The sequence below is a fragment of the Erythrolamprus reginae genome, chromosome 5, assembly GCF_031021105.1.
Source record: "Erythrolamprus reginae isolate rEryReg1 chromosome 5, rEryReg1.hap1, whole genome shotgun sequence".
Taxonomy (NCBI): Eukaryota; Metazoa; Chordata; class Lepidosauria; order Squamata; family Dipsadidae; genus Erythrolamprus; species Erythrolamprus reginae.
In genome coordinates this window covers 22,966,359-22,989,186 of record NC_091954.1, presented here as the reverse complement: position 1 = coordinate 22,989,186, position 22,828 = coordinate 22,966,359, and the positions used below count along the sequence as shown (strand labels likewise).

At 40.9% G+C, this 22,828-nt stretch overlaps 1 protein-coding gene across 3 annotated transcripts in view; it reads left to right on the top strand.

Moving 5' to 3' along the window:
- Positions 1-22,828, top strand: part of LOC139167595 (paladin-like) — a 126,495-nt gene that overhangs the window by 44,775 nt on the left and 58,892 nt on the right. The gene's annotated exons all lie outside the window — the stretch shown is intronic.

Below are 22,828 nucleotides of genomic sequence, written 5' to 3'. Positions count from 1 at the left end.
CGTTTCTTCACAGCTACTAGCTAAGTACTTAAGGACTGATTAAGGGTCTTGTACAGCCGACAAGGTTGTTTTGGGGAAGAGTGCTCTTTGCAATACAAAAAGGGTGCTTTGTTTCTTTTCAATTTTGTTATAAAGGACATTGTTTTGAATTTTCAAACGTGTGTGTGTCTGAAATTTGTACTCGTGAATTTTCGGGAGGCTTCTACCATAGAGCCCGGCAGAACAGGTCATGTACTTACAACAGTTCATATAGTGACCGTTCAAAATTACAACAGCCTTGAAAAAAGTGACCTCTGCCCATTTTTCAACTTCTAACTGTTGCAAATCCCCATGGACATATGATTGGCAGCCGACTCCTATTTATGACAGTTGCAGTGTCCTGAGGTTTTGTGATCACCTGTTGCCACCTTTTGACAAGTAAAATCAATAGGGAAGCCAGTTTTAACAGTGTTACTAACTTAATGGCACTGGTTCGGGGTGGATTCCAACTTAACTCATTGCTGGTTCGCTTCCTCCTGGACCACATGGTCGTGTCTCGTGGCAGCGTGCATGCATGAGCAGTGCAACCCGCCCCCAAAATAAAATAAAAATAAAAACACTGCATGCACAGTGCCGGAAACTCGGCTTTTGTACATGCTCAGAAGGAAAAAAAAACCCTATTTTTTTGAATAAAAAAGATAGTGGTGCTCATGCACTGGCACCGACTGATTCGGTTCAGTCACCTCATTGTGATGACACCAGCAGGTTCCTACCGGTTCGGGAGAATTGATCCAAACCGTGAGGAACCCACCCCTGCACTGGTTTACTTAAACAGTGGCAAGAGAGGTCATAAATGAGGCAAAACTCACTTAACAGATGTTTCACTTAGCAACAGAAATTTGGGGCTCGGTTGTGGTCAGAAGTTGAGGACTATCTGTGATTGCTATTCAAACTTTCATCATTCTCATTTTTCTTAGAAACAACTACTCAGAAATGAGGCCTATCAGCTGTTTAAAACTTTGATAACTTTTGTAAAGAATGGTTCTTGGAGATATTTTCTAACGCTAGTATCAGCAGATGCTAAATTTTGGAATCTTCTTTTTTTTTAACATCAGATATGTAAGGAAATAAAATAAATTTACTCCTTTTGTTCAGCCAACATTCCATCAGTTCTAAATCATTGCTTGGATTCCTCAGACAAGAATATTACAAGAGTTAAAAACCATCTGAGTCACTGTGAGTTATTGTATTTCTTTGTTTTTTCGACCCTGCACTAATTAAATCAGCCTTGTAGACCTGCTAATAGTTATAAGGAACATAACTACTGTAGATAAATTTGTCAGGATAAATTGAATTTATGTCCTCCCCATTGTAGAATGTTTTGCTGAACTGGAGGTTCTCTGAATAATTCAGTGTTAAATGGTACATCTACTTTAAAAACATGTACTACTCCTGAAGAAACTGTAAATTGTTATCTCTATTTTTAGTTCTTGCAAGTTTTCCAGCAGTCTATATTTTGGCAATGCAGATATGAGGTAGACTTTGACTTGTGACCACAATTTGAACCAGAATTTATTTTGCTAAGCAAGACATTCATTAAGCAAGTCGTGCTGTTAAGTGAATTGCTGCAGTTGTTCAGTGAATCACCCAATTGTTAACTAAATTTGGCTTCCCCGTTGATTTTGGGAGAAGGAGACTGCTGTATTAGACAGCCTTAGCTCTTCAAGGTTGAGGAACCCTGTTTTTTCTCTGACACTGCTTGTGGTGTTGCAATAGCCCAGGTTCGCCTGGTGCATCAGTTGCGGCCCTACCTGGACCGGGACTCACTGCTCACAGACACTCATGCCCTCATCACCTCGAGGTTCGACTACTGTAATGCTCTCTACATGGGGCTACCTTTGAAAAGTGTTCGGAAACTTCAGATCGTGCAGAATGCAGCTGCGAGAGCAATCATGGGCTTCCCCAGGCATGCCCATGTTATACCAACACTCCGCAGTCTGCATTGGTTGCCAATCAATTTCCGGTCACAATTCAAAGTGTTGGTTATGACCTATAAAGCCCTTCATGGCATCGGACCAGAATATCTCCGGGACCGCCTTCTGCCGCACGAATCCCAGTGACCAGTTAGGTCCCACAGAGTTGGCTTTCTCCGGGTCTCGTCGACTAAGCAATGTCATTTGGCGGGACCCAGGAGAAGAGCCTTCTCTGTGGTGGCCCCGGCTCTCTGGAACCAGCTCCCCTCAGATATCAGAGTTGCCCCCATCCTCCTTGCCTTTCGCAAGCTACTTAAAACCCACCTCTGTCATCAGGCATGGGGGAATTGAAATTTCCCTTCCCCCTAGGCTTATAGAAGTTATACATGGTATGGTTGTATGTATGAGTGGTTCTTTAAATTGGGGTTTTTTAGATTATTTTTAATATTAGATTTGTTTACATTGTCTTTTTATACTGTTGTTAGCCGCCCCGAGTCTTCGGAGAGGGGCGGCATACAAATCTAATAAATAAATAAATAAATTCAGATATGTTTGGTGATCGGTGATCAGTTGATCACATTCGGACATAGCAAAGCTCAATGGGTGAATTGAGGTCACTCATTGTTTTTTAGCCGATCCTAGTAAGGGTATAAAATCGAGGTAGAACGCAAGTCATGCTGTCTGAGCTCCTGGAAAGAAAGTAGGATAAACAAAGGCATAAATTTAAAAGTGTATAACAAAAGTTTTCCCCAGTCATTCAATGGATAGCATTCCATTCCAATAGACTGGAAGTCAGTCTATTCATCCCTCGCTCTTCTCAATCAAGGAGTGTTGACTTGCCTTGTGCTGCTCACCAGGTTTGTGTTTCGCTCTGAATAATTTTCCTAAGGAGAAGGAAGAAATGTGTTTGGATTAAAACTGTTCTTTGTGCATTTAAATAGCACGAGGTTGGGTTTCTTTCTTTCTTGCTGTTTTTGCTTTCAGATGGAAAGGGGGGGGGGATGATTTGCAGAATGCTGAAGGCCCCTTAATTGGAATGATGCGAAAAGATGATGAGCCCTGTAAACACGATCCTTGTTGCTTTCGGGATCTCTAATTGGCAGGAGAAGTCGCGGTTTTGCTATGAATAGAACAAAAATCAGCATGTTGTGCTTCCAAATATAATCCTTTTATATGCGGCATGCCGTGCCTGAGCCAAAGCTTACATATATGGATGATTTCATATTATCTGAAGTGCTATAGAGGGTCCCATTCCTTTTTTTGCCATGTGTTTCCTCTTACTCAAATTAATCAAGAAATCTCATTCTTTTACAGAGCAAAAAACGGGTGAAATGCTCCCAGTTCACTCATGCCTATCAGTCGTCGGAGAAGCAATTGTGAAGGGAATGTGAGTCTCCACCCATATTCCTGGACACCGCCATTTGGGTTTTTTTTTTACTCTCTGCACGTGTGCAGAGTCTTCTGTGCATGTGCAGAGGGTAAAAGAACCCAAATGGTGGCATCCAAGTGGGTGGGTGGAGCCTCACGCTCCCTTTGCGACCGGCTATCCTACGACCGACAGGCACAAACGAATTGGGAGCATTTCACTCCTGGCACAAGTACTAATGCTGGCACGAAAAGGAAAGAAAATGAAAGCCATAGATAACAATACCTTCGCTAAGCAAATGAAATTCTGAAAAATAAGAGCAGGCTTTTCGATGCCAAAGGTAAAGAGTTCTTGAAACGCTCAAGTCTCCTATGGGAAACTCCAGTTAGCTAAATGATAACATTGCCTCTATGCCAGTGTTGGCTAATCTTTTGTCCTTGCGTATCAAAGTTTAGTTTAGTTTAGTTTATTTAGATTGGTATGCCGCCCCTCTCCGAAGACTCGGGGCGGCTAACAACAATAAAAAACAATGTAACAAATCTAATATTAAAAAGTAATCTAAAAAACCCCAATTTAAGAGACCAATCATACCAACAAACATACCATGTATAAATTCTATAAGCCTAGGGGGAGGGGAGAAAAAATTTTCAATTCCCCCATGCCTGACGACAGAGGTGGGTTTTAAGGAGCTTGCGAAAGGCAAGGAGGGTGGGGGCAACTCTGATATCTGGGGGGAGCTGGATCCAGAGGGTTGGGACCGCCCCAGAGAAGGCTCTTCTCCTGGGTCCCGCCAAATGACATTGTTTAGTCGACGGGACCCGGAGAAGGCCAACTCTGTGGGCCCTAACCGGTCGCTGGGATTCGTGCGGCAGAAGGCGGTCCCGGAGATATTCTGGTCCGGTGCCATGAAGGGCTTTATAGGTCATAACCAACACTTTGAATTGTGACCGGAAACTGATCGGCAACCAATGCAGACTTTCTATGGCAGGAAGAACAGAGTGATGATAATATATAACCATCTTTCTTTGTATAGAGTATTGTCATATTTTCATAGGGAAATGTAGGCACCCACTCAAGGTGTTTTTTTCACTGATGTCATAAATGAATAATAGAAATTGACACCGTTTCTATTGACTACCAGTTAAGTACATCCTTCTGTGAACCTGAATAGCATTGGACCTGGCATCGGACCAGAATATCTCCGGGACCACCTTCTGCCGCACGAATCCTAGTGACCGGTTAGGTCCCACAGAGTTGGCCTTCTCCGGGTCCCGTCAACGAAACAATGTCATCTGGCGGGACCCAGGGGAAGAGCCTTCTCTGTGGCGGCCCGACCCTCTGGAATCAATTCCCCCCGGAAATTAGGACTGCCCCCACCCTCCTTGCCTTTCGCAAACTCCTCAAAACTCACCTTTGTCGTCAGGCATGGGGTAATTGATTCCCCTGGGCTGCCTCCGCTTTACGCATTGTCTGTATGAGATGTATGATTGTTTTTATATTAAGGGTTTTAAATTGTTTTAGTATTGGATTTGTATTGTTTTTGTTGTGAGCCGCTCCGAGTCCTCGGAGAGGGACGGCATACAAATCTAATAAATAAATAAAATAAATAAATACTTGCAGTTCTTCACAAATCCAAAATGAGAAAACGAATGTGGCAGAGGCAGACTTGTGAATATGTTGCCATTTAAAGTACTACTTGATTATTGTTTGTGTGTGGTTTTAATTGTAACCCCAAATGGGATTGTAGAGGCTATAGACTCCTCCAAGCAGCTAATAATTCATTTTAAAAATAAGGGGAAAGCTATGAGAGGATCACTGAAGAGCCGCACTTACCTTTCCCTACCGGATTGGTCCTGGAGGTTGATGTGGGCGTGCACATGAATGCGCACCCCCGCGCATGAGATTTTGCTTCTGTGCATGTGTAGAAGCAAAGAAATCGATGAAAATCACCAAAATCTCACGCAAGGACACTCACACGTGCAAGATTTCGGCAATTTTTGCAGAACATCCTTGCATGAGACATCAGCGATTTTCACCTATTTCTTTGCTTCCGCGCATGTGTGGAAATAAATTCTTACGCGGGGGTGCATGGGGCATGCATGCACACAGCAGGGATGTGCAGATGCACACGCATCGCCATTTCCACTCCCAGATCGGCGATCCCAGGTGTACCGTGGGCAGCCCAATACTGGAGAGGATACCTAAATTTCCAAGCATCTGAATTGCAACCACACGACTGCAAGAGGTAGTGTGGCAGTATATGTTTTCCAAAGCTGTCATTAATTTCACTGTCAAGCAAATGGTTACATGTTGAGGATTCTAGTAAGCTATGTTTCCCCTTTACTTTTGGCACATAACTCTTTTTCTGGATAGAAGTATCTCCTAAATTTCTTGAGAGCCACTTTGATGCAGGTAAGGCACCAGGGTTAGAAACTGAGAGATTGTGAGCTGTACTTTTATACAAAGCCACCTGGATGATCTTGGGCCAGTCATGCTTTCTCAACCCTAGGAAAGTAGCAATGGTGAGATACGTCCAAAAACAGTTGTCAGGAAAACTGTAGGGGCTTGTGCAGTCAGTCACCAGGAGTTTGGACAGGGAGTCATTGCTCACAGTCGCGCATGCCCTCATCACCTCGAGGTTCGATTACTGCAATGCTCTCTACATGGGGCTACCTTTGAAAAGTGTTCGGAAACTTCCGATCGTGCAGAACGCAGCCGTGAGAGCCATCGTGGGACTTCCAAGATTCGCCCATGTTTCTTCAACACTCCATGGCTTGCATTGGCTGCCGAACAGTTTCTGGTCACAATTCAAAGTGTTGGTCATGACCTTTAAAGCCCTACATGGCATTGGACCAGAGTACCTCTGGAACCGCCTGCTACTGCACGAATCCCAGTGACCGATAAGGTCCCACAGAGTTGGCCTTCTCCGGGTCCCGTCGACTAAACAATGTCGTTTGGCGGGCCCCAAGGGTAGAGCCTTCTCTGTGGTGGCCCCGGCCCTCTGGAACCAACTCCCCCCGGAGATTAGAACTGCCCCTACCCTCCCTGTCTTTCGTAAACTACTCAAGACTCACTTATACCGCCAGGCATGGGGGAGTTGAGACACCTTTCCTCCAGGCTTTTTTTATACTTTGTTTTATGTTTGGTGTGAATGTGCTGTTTGGTTTTTAAAATAATGATAGGGTTTTATATGTTTTTTAATGTTAGATTTTTTCCACTACTATATTGTTTTTATTACTGTTGTGAGCCGCCCCGAGTCTTCGGAGAGGGGCGGCATACAAATCTAATAAATAATAATAATAATAATAATAATAATAATAATAATAATAATTATTATTATTATTATTATTATTATTATTATTATTATTATTATTATTATTATTATTATTATTATTATTATTATTATTTGTGCATGTGCGGTAGGTAAAAGAACCCAAATGGTGCCATCCGGGTGGGTGGGTGGAGCCTTGCTCTTCTTTTGCGACTGGCTTTCTGACGACCGACAGGCACAAGCAAACTGTGAGCATTTCATCCCTGGTCAATAATGCCTCAAAGGCGCGCGCACACACAAATACACTCTTTATGTAATTTTGTCTTTATATTGAGAACAGATGTAACTTGTATGCTTGCCCAACTTTATTGTTCTAAAGTTGTAAAACAAAGAGTTCCCCCAGCCCTTGAGCAACTGTTTCAGCTTAGTACCTAATCCAGTTTACGGGAGAAATGATCCAATTTAGAATAGTTATGTAGGCTTTTAAGTTGAAGTTATGACATTATGGCTTGATAATAGAACACCAGAATTGGCACTTGCTCCGAAGCAGCTGTACCCCGTTTCCTCTGTTGCATGTGTGTAGAGGTTGCTTGTGTGAGTAGATCAAGGTAAACCTTGGCCAGTTTGTGGATAAGTAAAATGATCCTCCTTTCCACATACGAGAAAGTTGTGCCATGGGGCTTTGTGTTATTAACAAAGAGTGTAATTTATTGATACAGTGGTACCTATACCTAAGAACGCCTCTACTTATGAACTTTTCTAGATAAGAACCGGGTGTTCAAGATTTTTTTGCCTCTTCTCAAGAACCATTTTCCGCTTACAAACCCGAGCCTCCGAAACTGTAACCGGAAAAGGCGAGGAGAAGCCTCCGTGGCGCCTCTCTAGGAATTTCCTGGGAGGAAACAGGGCCGGAAAAGGCGGGGAGAAGCCTCCATGGGGCCTCTCTAGGAATCTCCTGGCATGAAACAGGGCCTCTACCCTCCCTGTGGTTTCCCCAATCGCACACATTATTTGCTTTTACATTGATTCCTATGGGAAGAATTGCTTCTTCTTACAAATTTTTCTACTTAAGAATCTGGTCATGGAATGAGTAAAGTTCGTAAGTAGAGGTACCACTATATTGTGTGGTCAAAAATACCTCAAAGCTATGTTTTGTTGCTAGTTGAACATCTTGTTTTCAACAGTCCTTTCTTTCTGTTAGGCTCTGGTCTTTGCTTAAAATAAGCAATTTCCCCCCCCAAAAATAAGATCCTGTCTTATATTTTTTTGAATTCTGAAATAGGTGTGTGGCCTTATTGCCATGCACTCAAAAGCCCAATTGGGCTTATTATCACAGGGATGTCTTATTTTGGGGAAAACAGGGTAGTTTCTTTCTTCATCACAAAGTCTGCTTTCCTTGTCCTAAAATTGTAAGACTGGCCTTTGATGCTATAGCGTTAGCTAGAGTTTCTTGACTTAGCTAGAACACAATTCACTCGTCCGAGTGTAGTTACTCTAATGATTTTGTTCTGGAACCTAGCTGGCTACTGGATTTTATATTTCTCCAGGTGCTGCAACCCTGTGATTATGATTATCCAAGTGTACGTTGGTGTGGATTTAAATAATATTTGCAGATGATTTTTTTAATGGACAGTTTAATGTAGAACTAGAAAGTAACAGAATGGTAGCTTGCAAGATGGGAAAGATGACACTAACTGGAAATACCGGTAGGTAACGTTTCCTACTTCTGAATTTTATAAATACTATGAAATTCAGAATTTTATAAATACTATGAAATTCAGACAGCAGCCTTTGAAAGCCGCTACCAAGTAAGAGGTTTGTAACTTCTGACATATGGCATATCATGTGTCAGGAAGATACCTTATAATTTTTTGTATACGCCTTTATAATAACAGTTCTGTTCTTTGCAGTGGAAGTAGTATTCATTCATTCTTTAAAAAAAACCTCTGCAAAAACTTACAATCCAAAATAACATGATCTGGGAAGAGTTCAGCTATTCCATTGTGCCATGTTGCAGAATTCTGGTTTATTTGTCTTTTGAGCCAAAATGTCACTTATTTGATACCTTGGTGCAGGGAGGGAAGAGATGAAGAAACCGAGAAATTGGTACTACGAGCCTCTGTGCTGGATGGGCTTACAATTCTGCTACATAAGAACTACATGGGTGCAGAGGGTGACGTGTTTTCTGCAGCATGTTTAGTGTTTGGCAAAAAAAAAAAAGATGGAAGACCAGGATTGACCTTATGAGAGACATTGTGAAGAAGCTGGGAAAGTAATGGAAGGAAGGTTAGGCATAACGAGTGATAAGATAGAAAGGGAGTCCATTGGCAGCTTATTTTGGATATGGAGGCTGAGCCCAGGTGGCAAGAAATCTAGGAAGAAACATTTCATATCGCTCAAAGAATCTATGCCTGAATTAATTCGCTATAAAGAAGGGTTTGAAATTTCTCTTGTAATGTCCTAGACCAGGTGTGTCGAACTCAATTTCATTGAGGGCTGCATCAGGGCTGTAATTGACCTCAGGGGTTGGGTGGGGATGTGGCAGATTGGTTGGGTATGGCCAAATTGGTTGGACGTGGCCATTCTTGATGCCACTCACTGGGTGTAGCCAAGTGGAGGGGTGTGGCCAACTTGACGCCACTCTCCAAACTGCTGGTATGTTTCCACTGGACACTGGGTGGACTGGGCTGAAGCAATGCAGGCCAACCCCTTATATTTCCTGGATGGCGCCCCGGCCTGGATCCGACCACATCACGGGCTAAATCCAGCCCACGTGTCTTGTGTTTGACATCTTTGTCTAAGACTGTATTTACTCAAGACTAAGATTAAAAATACCTTACTTAGTGTGTACTTCTTGTGGTGTCTTGCCCATGTAAATAATCCATTGTAAGTTAAGTATTATTCCATAGCATAATATCCTGTAGTCCATGCATTCAACAGCTACGGTAGCAATTGGGTAATATTCCTGTCTAGATTGAATATATAATCATGGTTAAAGCTAATCCTCCTGAAATTTATTTATTTATTTATTGGATTTGTATGCTGCCCCTCTCCGGAGACTCGGGGTGGCTAACAGCAATAATAAGACAGTTTACAATAATAATCCAATATTAAAAATGATTAAAACCCCATTAATATAAAAACCAAACATACATACAGACATACCATGCATAAAATTGTAAAGGCCAAGGGGGAAAGAGTATCTTAATTCCCCCATGCCTGACGGCAGAGGTGGGTTTTAAGTAGCTTACGAAAGGCAAGGAAGGTGGGGGCAATTCTAATCTCTGGGGGGGAGAGTTGGTTCCAGAGGGCCGGGGCTGCCACAGAGAAGGCTCTTCCCCTGGGTCCCACCAAGCGGCATTGTTTAGTTGACAGGACACAGAGAAGACCCACTCTGTGGGACCTAACTGGTTGCTGGGATTCATGCAGCAGAAGGCGGTCCCTGAGATAATCTGGTCCAGTGCCATGAAGGGCTTTATAGGTTGTAACCAACAGTGCTGAAAATAAATCCCAGGAAGACTTTTCAAGCTTTCAATCCTGACACATGAGTTAAAATATTATCTGTGTTGGACATTCCCCATCCCAAGATTATAATTAATTTGGTATGAAGCATCATGAAGCTGTATATTTAGGGAGTGCAGTAAAGACCAAAGGAGAGAGGTGTTACAGATTACAGATGCTTCTCCTGCCGCACAGGATGTGTTTCTTGGCATGGTTGTCATTTAACGGAACAGCCAGCAAAAGTTGTTGCTACAGCTTGAGGAGGAAAAACAGGAACCTTTCTTCTTCCCTAATAATGTCATGCCTGGTGTTCTTTCCTGCCTATATAAGGGGGAAGATTGGAAGCCACTTTCTTCTCTTCCTTAAAAGTGTTTCTCAGTATTGCAGCTGACTCCCCGATGAATTTTGCATGCTTACATGAAAGGACCTGGCTGACCTTTGCCACTTTGTAAGGGGATGACCAGTCATTGTTTATAAACTTTCCTGCCATTATGCTGATCCTGGTGTTGATTAGCCCAGGTATTAAGGGTAAAGAAACCAGATACCTGTAAATCATAGTGTTATTTATTGATTTTGTTATTTCTAGACAAATTATTGAGATGTCTGCATGATTATGACCTCGGATATAGTGAGTCTCATCTATTGCATTTTTGCTGAGTTAAGTATTATCTTTTCTCTAACCCTTAACTCAGGGGTCCTCAAACTTGGCAACTTTAAAACTTGTGGACTTCAAGTCCACAAGTGTTAAAGTTGCAGAGCTGGCTGGAGAATTCTGAGACTTGAAGTCCACAAGTCTTAAAGTTGCCAAGTTTGAAGACCTCTGCCTTAACTGTTCTCCAGACCTCTGGGCTAGGATTTTGATAGGACATTGTTCTAGCATCAACAAAGAATCATATGGACATTTCACAAAATCAGTAGATGTGTATAAAAATATTCTTACCATGTCTACTGCTTTCATACACACAACTTTTCATAGACTGCAGGCTTGGGTTGCTACAGAGAGGTGGGTTCATCCTGGTTCGGACCGGTTTGCTCAAACCCGTAGCAACCCGCTGTTGATGTTACAATGACATGGAACTGATTTGGTGGGGGTCGGTCCATAGACACCGCCATCTTTTTCCTTTTTCCCCCCCTTCTGAGCATGTACAGAAGCCAAATTTTCAGCATTAACACATCGGTCACCATCTTGCTTTTGGCTTTTTGTGTGTGTGTGTGTTATTTTTTTAGCACTGCACATTCAGTATTGCATACGCGGTGCTGGAGGAAACAAAGAGATGTAAGTTAGAACCCACCCCAGGCTATACATATTGTATGTACTGTACATATTCAGCAGCCAGAAATGTAAGTACATAAGCTAGTAACAGATCCAAAATTTCCTTTTGTTAATATTAAGCTTCTAACAAAACATACCCTTTCCTGCCCTTACAATGTTTTTAGCTTTCTTTCAGGATATGTTTAGACATTTGAAGGAATTACTGCTGAACAGAAGAAGCAGAAAATAAATGAATTCACTATAAATCTCTCTTCTTAATATAGCATAAATCTGTTTAACATATTTTATAGACATTTGAATCATGTAGAGTATCATGTTCATGTATTTATCAAATGTATAAATGGTCCATCCCATTGAAGTGATTCTGTGCAGTTTATAGGATAAATAGAACTCTTAACATCCAGCTTTATTTCTTGATACTTCCTATAATTAATAAAACAAACATTTGGCTGTTTAAAAACACTGCAAATGCAGAGAAAGTAAACTATAATTTAGCAAAACTGGAGACTTGGAAACTTGGAGAGAAGAGCAAAATGCACAAATTGTCCTATTAAAATGTGTCTCTTGAATAAATACATTTATTTCTGGAGAAGTATGAATAAAATTGATGCTTTATTGGATAGGCAGATAAATATGTTTTTAAAGAGTCCAACATCCAAAACTTTAATTACAGTTTCCCATTTTTGTCTTTTTAATTGCAGTTATTCCAATGCAGGTTATTTTGGTTTCATCTGACAAAATTTGATCCTGATATCTGCCATTTGATAGGCTGAAAGAATGATGGCTTCTATTTTGTCTCTACCCAGGACTGTCCCACTGTCAGTCTCATACTAATAAATTAAAATTGTTCAAAACAAAGAGCTCAGACTAAGATCTATAACGGGTATCAAACTCAATTTCATTGAGGGACGCATCATGGATATGTTTGACCTCGGGGGGGGGGGTCAGTGGGTGTGGCCAGGGTGGGCTTGGCTATCTCAACATCACCCATGTCAGGGGCACCCTTCCCTTATCCGTTTTCACCGGCAGAGGACTGCAGGAGACCGTGGCAGCCAAAAATGGAACTTGGAAGCCTGTTTTCACTGGCAGAAACATCGCTGGCCAGTGCTCCCAGAGTGGCCCCATAGGCCAGATCTAAATACTCTATCATCTGGATCTGCCCCCCCGGCCTTGAGCTTGACACCCCTAATCTATAAGGATATAGCATCGGACCAGAATATCTCCGGGACCGCCTTCTGCCGCACGAATCCCAGCGACCAGTTAGGTCCCACAGAGTTGGCCTTCTCCGGGTTCCGTCAACTAAACAATGTCATTTGGTGGGACCCGGGGGAAGAGCCTTCCCTGTGGCGGCCCCAACCCTCTGGAGCCAACTCCCCCCTGAGATCAGAATTGCCCCCACCCTCCTCGCCTTTCTCAAGCTCCTTAAAACCCACATCTGTCATCAGGCATGGGGGAACTGAGATATGCCCTTCCCCCTAGGCCTATACAATTCTATGCATGGTATGCTTGTGTGTATGTTTGTTTTTTTAAATTAGGGTTTTTAAAATTATTTTAAATATTAGTTTTGTTATATGTTGTTTCACTATTGTTGTTAGCCACCCCGAGTCTGCGGAGAGGGGCGGCATACAAATCTAATAAATAAATACATAAATAAATACTGTCTTGGTTCCACCAAGGCCTTCTTTGTTGGAAAGGAGACTTTTTTAAAAAGTTGTCTTTTGACCCAGGGCTGGAAAAAGAACATATGCATATTCCGGATGTTCCCTGGGAAATACCAAAAGACAACCTGTTTGGTGAAATCATTTCCGTCTTGATACGTTCAACTACGAGCTGCTGCTGGCTACTACAATAACATTTCCCCTTTTCATTGCCCTTTGCTGTAATTCCATTTTGTTCCGGAGATTCAGGTCATACACAGATGTGCCCTGATTTCACACACACTGCTCGAGGATGGAAATGCTTTTGTCTCTCTTGCGTGACTTTCCTCTTTCCTGTTGAGTTAGTCCCTCTGAGTATTATTAACTTTATGGATCTTTTTTTTTAAAAAGATCAAGAATTGAATCCTAGAAGGTGAGGTTGGGGGATTTGTTCTGTTAAATATGTTCTCCCATGGTCCTAGAGAGAGTTTATGCCCCAGCAGTTCAGTAAAATCCCTTGTGCCAGATGTGACATAAAAATAGGACTTGCTTTTCCAAAAAGCCTAAAGACGTCGCATGAACTGTGTCGTACGCTGATTGTGTAAACCAGCTAGCTCCCTTTTGTGAGCTTTTACTGGCCTTTTTCCTTCTCATTGTTGAAAAGAAGAGCAGTCTAGAAAAGAAATGAACTCAAGCAAAGCAATGGAAGTGAAAGAGATGTTAGCTTGCCAAGCTACCAAAGGATGTCTCGTCTTGCCAAAAACATTGATGAAACGGAACACTGGCCTGGAGTTCCAAACAGCAGTTTATGATTTTCAGAAAATGGCTTTGCCTTGCCAATATTTCCAATGGCAAATTCTCTCTCTTTGGCTGCCATGTATAGCTTTTTCCTTAGGAGAAGACCAGGGGTGAAATCCAGCAGATTCTGATTGATTCTGGAGAACTGGTAGTGGAAATTTTGAGTAGTTTGGACAACCGGCAAATACCACCACTGGTTGGCCCCAGAGTGGGGCGGGAATGGAGATTTTGCAATCTCCTTCCCCTGTCACGCCCACCAAGCTATGCCACGCCCACCGAGCCACGCCACTGGTAGTCAAAAAACCCTGGATTTCAGGACTGGAGCAGGTAGAAAGGAAGCGGAATCCACCTAAATCTGACTGCAAAATATGGTAGTATGCGTTGAGCTGACTTGAAAGCCAGAAATGGGTTTTCAAGATGTCCTACTTAATTACTAAGTCATGCATGACTTTGGCTCAGATGAAAGAGGGCTTTTTTTGGGGGGGGGGGAGCTAAAAGTGTGTGTGCACTTGTGTTTAGGTTTGTGTATAAGTGCCTTTTCTTCTTTGCACTGATTCTTTTAGCTAAAAAAACCCCACAGGGCAAAAGGAATCCCTGCTGCTAAGAAGCAGGGGAGACCTAGACAGATGCATCCTGCAACTGTGGGCCTCTATTCTCTTCCCTGTTAGCCACACTATCTAAATTTAGCCCATTGTTAGGCTTGTCTCTGATTCCTGCCAAGTCTCTCCTCTTTGTTGGAATGTAAATTCAAGATGTGTGAATAACTGTGGCACAGGACACAGGAGGGGGGATGAAGCTCCCTCCCCTCCCCCAACGAGGGACTGGCAGGAAAACAACACTGCTATTGTGTCTTTGGAAGCAGAGTTGTTGCGTTTTGCTGTAGTCTTTTGGGATCCTGTCTTTGCATACAAAGCCAACTTCTGATAGGCAGCGTGAAAATGCCGAAGCAAGAAGTGGGAGCGAGTTGTGTTCCTTCCTCTCCCATCTCCTGGGATCTGTAAAATGTGCATTTGTTCATGGTCAGATGCAGTGACATCTGTACGATAAGATACATTGACAGCCAACATAAAGATATGCATTGAAAGAAATGTGATTTAGTCATCTTTCAGCCGAGGTGGATAAACTAATTTCTTCATATCAGTATGTTGTATTGACTAACTCTTTACCTCTCCACTTTGTTTTGGCTTAGCTATACAGTAATAGGAGTTTTTTAAAAAAATAAATTTTATTGATTTTTATAATATAAAGAATACACACAAAACAAAACAGTGTCCAGTGAAATGTGCTCCTACCACTCAACAACATTCATTTAGTCCCTCTACCAAATGAGGGTGTACTAATTTATAATTTTTAACAACCAGGAAATTCAACATATTTACAAAGTATAGAGTGATTCCAATTTATTCTTTATGGCTCAGTCTCAAATTCTACTAGCCATAAACCTCTGACCCTGTCCCATCTTCCCATCAGTTTTTCCACTTTATTTTCATTGATCGTATTCATTTTAATTTCCATAATTTCAAATTGAATGTGTTCCACCATGTACCGATACCAGTTTTGCAATGTCCATTTTGTTGCATTCTTCTAACCTAAAACTATTACTGCTTGGGCACTTTCTATAGCTGCTTCTTTAATTTCTCTTTAATTTGTTTTGGTTTAGCATAGTTTGCAAATGCAGTCCCTGTGCTTTTACAAGCTGTGATTAAGCAAACATGGCCTAGCATGAAATGTGAATCCAAGCAATATTAAATGTCCCTATTGGCTGAAGATAAAATAAAGAAAAAATGAGCTAACAATTTATCAGCTTCAAACTAACTTTGGGATGTGTAGTCATTTTGGCTCACTTGTGCTCTCTCGTCTTGCAGATGCTTCCCTCACATACAATATGCTTTCTGTAACTGAACTGAGATTACATTTTAGATATATGCAATAGAGTAGAGCAGAGATAATAGAATAGAAATTAGAATAGAATAGGCCCAAGGCATTGTGTCATTTCAACCAACATCAGTGGGCAAGAAGATTTCTCCTTTGACAGTTGGCCGCTGACTGAAAGCATGTATCTGAAAGGCCTATGAGGCCCAGGCCACCTCATTGCCAGGCCACATTACTGCTCATTCAACTAGGAGTGCGGCTACGGCAGCATTTAGGGCCACACAAGCCTCCATTGAAGACATTTGCAGGGCGGCAACATGGATGTCACTTTTGCTCTTCATTAGACATTATAGGCTGGACTCCTTCGCATCTCAAGAAGCTTTCCCTGGACCCAGCCATACTTAACAACTATCGTCCAGTCTCCAACCTTCTCTTTATGGGGAAGTTTGTTGAGAAGGTGGTGTTGCTCCAGCGGTCCTTGGAAGAAGCCGATTATCTAGGCCCTCAGCAGTCAGGATTCAGGCCCAGCTACAGCATGGAAAATGCTTTGGTCGCGTTGATGGATGATCTCTGGCGGGCCCGGGACAGGGGCTTGTTCTTAACGTGCTTAATAACTACTGTCCAGTCTCCAACCTTCCCTTTATGGGGAAGGTTGTTGAGAAGGTGGTGGCACTTCAACTCCAGCGGTCCTTGGAAGAAGCCGATTATTTAGGTCCTCAACAGTCTGGATTCAGGCCCAGCTGCAGCACGGAAAATGCTTTGGTCGCGTTGATGGATGATCTCTGGTGGGCCCGGGATAGGGGCTTGTCCTCTGTCCTGGTGCTCCTTGACCTCTCAGCGGCTTTCGATACCATCGACCATGGTATCCTTCTGCACCGGCTGGAGGGGTTGGGAGTGGGAGGCACTGTTCTGCAGTGGTTCTCCTCCTACCTCTCCGGTCGGTCACAGTCAGTGTTAGTGGGTGGTCAGAGGTTGACCTCTAGGTCTCTCCCTTGCAGGGTGCCTCGGGTCGGTCCTCTCCCCCTTACTATTTAACATCTACATGTAACTGCATTGAAAATATATTAATAATTGGTGATTTCAATGCTATTACAAACAGACAACTAGATCATTCTGGGGGGAAAAACAATAAAAGTAAAAAGAGAAGAACTTACTACCTAGCACTTTTCAAAAAATGAAAGCGGAATTATTATTAAATGACGTTTGGAGGGAAAGACACCCTCATAAGAGACAATACACTTTTTACTCTAACCCCCATAAAATCTGGACAAGGATATGGTATGGGCTTCAAAAATAACCGCAGAACAAATAAAAGAGGTTGAGATAGATGTTAATACATGGGCTGATCATAATCCTGTAGTAGTTTATATGAGAACTAATTATAAACAGATTAATTGGCGGATGAATAGAAATATTTTGAAAGACAAGAAATATAAGGAATGGATTGAAACAGAATTAAAAATATTTTTTGAAATTAATAAAAACTGAGACACTACTCGACAAAATTTATGGGACACAACTAAAGCATACATAAGAGGATTAACGATATCCTACACAGCAAAATATAATAAGGAAAATAAAATAAAATATGAACAACTAATAAATGAATTAAAACAACTAGAATTATCACAACAAAATACACAGAAAAAAGATTTGAAAACAAAAATAGATGTAATTAAACATAAAATCAGACTGATAGAACAAAATAAAATAACTGAAAAAAATAAAAAGAGCAAAACAATATTACTTTGAACATGCAAATAAACCAGGCAGATGGCTAGCATATAAACTTAGAAAACAGAGGCAATCAAAAATAATTAAAAAATTAGAAGATAAGGACGGTTTAATAAAATATGATACAGAAGGAAAAGCAGACATTGTATATACTTTTTTTCAAAGAATTATATACAAAAGATAATATTAACAAAGATGAAGTTTTTAAATACTTAGAACATTCAAAATTACCACAAATAACGGAAGAGCAACAGGCGATTATGGATGGACCAATAACAATGGAGGAACTCCTAACAATAATTAAAAAATAGAAAAATAATAAAGCCACTGGCCCAGATGCCATACCGGCAGAATGGTATAAAATAGAAAATGAAACAATAAGAAACAATATGTTAGAAATTTTTAATGAATGTAGACTTGAGGGTAAAATTCCTAAATCTTGGTCAGAATCCTTAATAACCCTAATTCATAAGTCGGGTACAGAACCATAAAAAATTAAAAATTATAGTCCTATATCATTATTAAATGTAGATTACAAGATATTCACTGCTATATATGCAGACAGACTCAAAAGAGTTATAAATGGGATAATACATCAAGACCAAAATGGCTTTTTACCAGGTAGACAAATTAAAAATAACATTAGAGTGATCATAAATATATTAGAATATTATGAGCAGCATCCAGGGAAAACATTATTAATGTTCCTGGATGCCCAAAAAGCTTTTGACAAAGTTAATTGGATATTTATAAAAATGCAATTAAATAAAATGAGATTCGGTCCAAAATTTGTCAACTTAATAGATGCCATTTATTCAAAACAAACAACAAACATAATATTAAATAATGAACAATTGGCAACTCTTGAGATAAACAAGGGAGTTCGCCAAGGCTGCCCTATATCACCTTTGTTATTCATTATGGCTTTGGAGACTTTATTAATTAAGATAAGAGCAGACCCCAAAATAAAAGGCCTAACTGTAGGAGACGAGACTTACAAAGTCCAAGCTTTTGCAGATGATTTGACCTTTATAATTGAAGAACCGATAACGACAGTTCCAATATTAATGCAGACAATAGAACACTATGGAAAGGTAGCAGGCTTAAAGTTAAATAAAAGTAAAACACAATTTCTAACTAAAAATATGAATAAAATACAAGAAACCAAATTAGAATGTATTTCCGGAATAAAGATTGCCAAAAAAGTAAAATATTTGGGAATATGGTTAACAGCTAAAACAATAACATTAAAAAATGATAATTACATAAAATTATTGACAGAAATCAAGAAAGATCTAGAAATTTGGAATAATTTAAAAATATCCTTTTTAGGAAGAGTAGCAACAATTAAGATGAATATTTTGCCCAAAATTTTATTTCTTTTTTAGGTAATCCCAATAAATCCAGGGGGTATTTTTTTTAAAAAAATTAACAAACATAGTTAAAAAATTTCTATGGCAAGGGAAAAAAGCAAGGATAAAAATAAATTTCTTAGAGGATATTAAAGAAAGGGGAGGTTTCGGACTTCCAAATTGGAAACTATATTATCAGGCTGCCGCCTTAACATGGATTAGAGATTGGATAACTTTAGAAAATAAAAGAATATTAAATTTAGAAGGGCATAATCTTATGCTTGGATGGCATGCCTTCATATGGTATGAAAAGGAGAAAAATCACTCATACTTCAAAAGACATACACTAAGGAAATATCTATTAGAAGTCTGGAAAGATATAAGGAAAAATCACTTTTTAACCATTCCAGAATGGGTTGCCCCCCTAGAAGCAATAATACACCCAAAGTCTATAAAGGACAAAAAAATAATAAGATATAAAGATCTATTAAATGACCAAATGAAATTAAAATCTAGGATTAAACTACAAGAAGAAGGGATAACAATAGACTGGTGGCACTACGCACAGATTCGATCTAGATACCAGAAGGACAAAACACTTTACATCTTTAATAAGAACAAAAATTTGTTAAGCAATTTAATTACTCTTAACCAAACAAAAACAATAGGGAAAATATATAAATTTCTCATTGCACACAAAAATGTAGAGTTGACCCTAAAAGATAATATGATAAGATGGTGCAGAAACATTGGTAAAGAAATAGATATAGACATATGGGAGAAAGTTTGGATTAATAATTGGAAACCAAATTAAAATGTTTTATAGATGGCATCTCCCACCAAATAGGATAGCAAAAATGTTCCCTAAAACCTCTCCATTGTGTTGGAAATGTAAGAAAGAAATAGGAACCTATTACCATCAATGGTGGACATGTGGTAAAGCTAAAACATATTGGAAGATGATAGAGAAAATAGTAAAAGAAATTGTAAAGCAAGATATAGAAATTACTCCGGAATTTTATTTGTTAGGAATTACCAATCAGATTTATAAGAAAGAGATTTTATACTTAATTATACATATTTTAACTGCGGCTAGAATTACCTATGCGCAGAATTGGAAGGGGGAGGAAATCCCCAAAGAAGAAGAAGTTATTGCAAAAATATTAGATTGCGCTGAAATGGATATGATGACAAGACGTCTAAATGATCAAGAAGATACTAAGTTCTATGAAACATGGAACAAAGTTTATAAATGGATAGATAAGAAAAAATAAGATATATAATCTATTTTTAGTAAACATGTGGTACTTATTTTAGCTTGGGTTATATTAGTACTAGTTAAATCTATTGTGTTTAAGGATCATATTAAAATTAGTTTATTCATAAGTAATATGGTAAGAAGTTTGGTTTTATATATATATTAGTGAAAATGTGAAAAACTTTAATTCAAAATTTCAAGATAAGCGGGGGAAATGTATCCCCATTTTGTGTTTAATGTTTGTATATCTGTTTGTCTATTTTATGGAAATCAATAAAAAAAATTAAAAAAAAGAGTAACTGCTGGGTGAGATCAACCAAGGTAATGGAGTGAAGTATCATCAATATGCTGATGATACCCTGTTATACATCTCCATCCCATGTCCAGTCGGTAAAGCAGTGGAAGTGATATGCCGGTGCCTGGAGGCTGTTAGGGTCTGGATGGGTGTCAACAGGCTCAAACTCAACCCTGACAAGATGGAGTGGCTGTGGGTTTTGCCTCCGAAGGACAATCCCATCTGTCCATCCATTACCCAGGGGGGATCACTGACCCTTTGGAGAGGGTCCGCAACTTGGGCGTCCTCCTCGATCAATAGCTAACATTAGAGCACCATCTTTCAGCTCTGGCGAGGAGGGTGTTTGTACAGGTCGACCTGGTGCACCAGTTGCGACCCTATTTGGCAGGGAGTCATTGCTCACAGTCACTCATGCCCTCATTACCTCGAGGTTCGACTACTGTAACGCTCTACATGGGGCTATCACTGAAGAGTGTTCGGAAACTTCAGATTGTGCAGAACATGGCCATGATAGCAATTGTGGAGCTTCCTTGATTCGCCCACGTCTTGTCAACACTCCGCGGCCTGCATTGCCAATTAGTTTCCGGTCACAATTCAAAGTGTTGGTAATGACCTATAAAGCCCTACATGGCATCGGACCAGAATACCTTCAGGACCGTCTTCTGCCGCACGAATCCCAGCATCCCACAAAGTTGGCGTTCTCTGGGTCCCATAGACTAAACAATGTCATCTGGTGGGCCCCAGGGGAAGAGCCTTCTCTGTTGCGGTCCCGGCCCTCTGGAATCAACTCCCCCTGGAGATTAGAACCGCCCCCACCCTCCTTGCCTTTCGTAAGTTATTGAAGACCCATTTATGTTGCCAGGCATGGGGTAATTGAGAGATCCCCAGGCTATTGTGATTTATGAATGGTATGACTGAGTTGTATGGTTTTTAATGATATGGGTTTTAGTTATTTTTTAAGTATTGGATTTGTACATTATTACTGTTGCGAGCTGCTCCGAGTCTTTGGAGAGGGGCAGCATATAAATCTAATAAATTATTATTATTATTATTATTATCTGTAGAAGCTTCCTTTTACAGGAGCTTTTGCAAAGTGTTCTTTCCACTTTGTAGGCCCTGGACCCGCCTTTTTCCTGCCCTTGAGTTTGTAACCTTGAATATATCCCATGCTTGGACTCTCCAAGCAGCTCACAGGAGAATGAACATTGTCTTACTGAACGTTCCTTATGTGCTGCAGGAGAGTCCAACCCACCCTAGGGCCTTCCTTGTCCAGGGTATGGACTTACTGGCTTCATAACGTTTGGACTCCCTTCCAGTCTATGGCTTTATAAAACAACTGACTCAGTGGGGCCAGAGTGGAGGCATGGCTGAATAATTTTTACTCAATCTCGGGTAATCAGACAGAAGTTAACCCATGCTTGGACTCTCCCACAGTGCATATAGAAGGAACCTTCAGGTAAGACAACATTCATTTTATGTCCAGGATGTGAGATATTTTCTCAGCCCCCCTTGTGACCTGTGCAATCTATAGGTCCTTAGTGAGAGGCAGGCTGGTTGCAATTGTTTTTTTCTGCAATCCTAACTATACATCGAAATACGTGCCTGTCCTGTTCAATTGCTGTACCAGATATATAGACAGTTATAGAAGTACAGCTGACAGACTCAATAATTCCTCTGTAGAATTGTATTAGCAGCTCCTTGGACAAGCTGAGCTTTCTGGATTGGTGCAGGAAGAATATTTTTGTTGTTGTGTCTTTTTAGATTAGATTAGATTTATTGGATTTATATGCCGCCCCCTCTCCGCAAACCCGGGGCGGCACACAAGGTAAAAACAATACATAATAACAAATCCAATACCCACCAATCCAATTACAATGTTAAGCTAAAAAATTCATAAAAAACAACCCCAGAATATTAAAAAAACAAGCACACAATCAATCTAACACCAAAACAACATGGGCAAGGGGGAGATGTTTCAGTTCTCCCATGCCTGACGGCAGAGGTGGGTTTTAAGGAGTTTGCGAAAGGCAAGGAGGGTGGGGGCAATCCTAATCTCAGGGGGGAGCTGGTTCCAGAGGGTTGGAGCCGCCACAGAGAAGGCTCTTCCCCTGTGTCCCGCCAGACGACATTGTTTAGTCGACGGGACCCGGAGAAGGCCAACTCTGTGGCACTGAACCGGTCGCTGGGATTCGTGCGGCAGAAGGCAGTCCCGGAGATGTTCTGGTCCGGTGCCATGAAGGGCTTTATAGGTCATAACCAACACTTTGAATTGTGACTGGAAACTGATTGGCAACCAATGCAGACTGCGGAGTGTTGGAGTGATATGGGCATACTTAGAGAAGCCCATAATTGTTCTCGCAGCTGCATTCTGCACGATCTGAAGTTTCTGAACACTTTTCAAAGGTAGCCCCATGTAGAGAGCCTCGAGGTGATGAGGGCATGAGTGACTGTGAACAATGACTCCCGATCCAAATAGGGCCGCAACTGGCGCACCAGGCGAACCTGGGCAAACGCCCCCC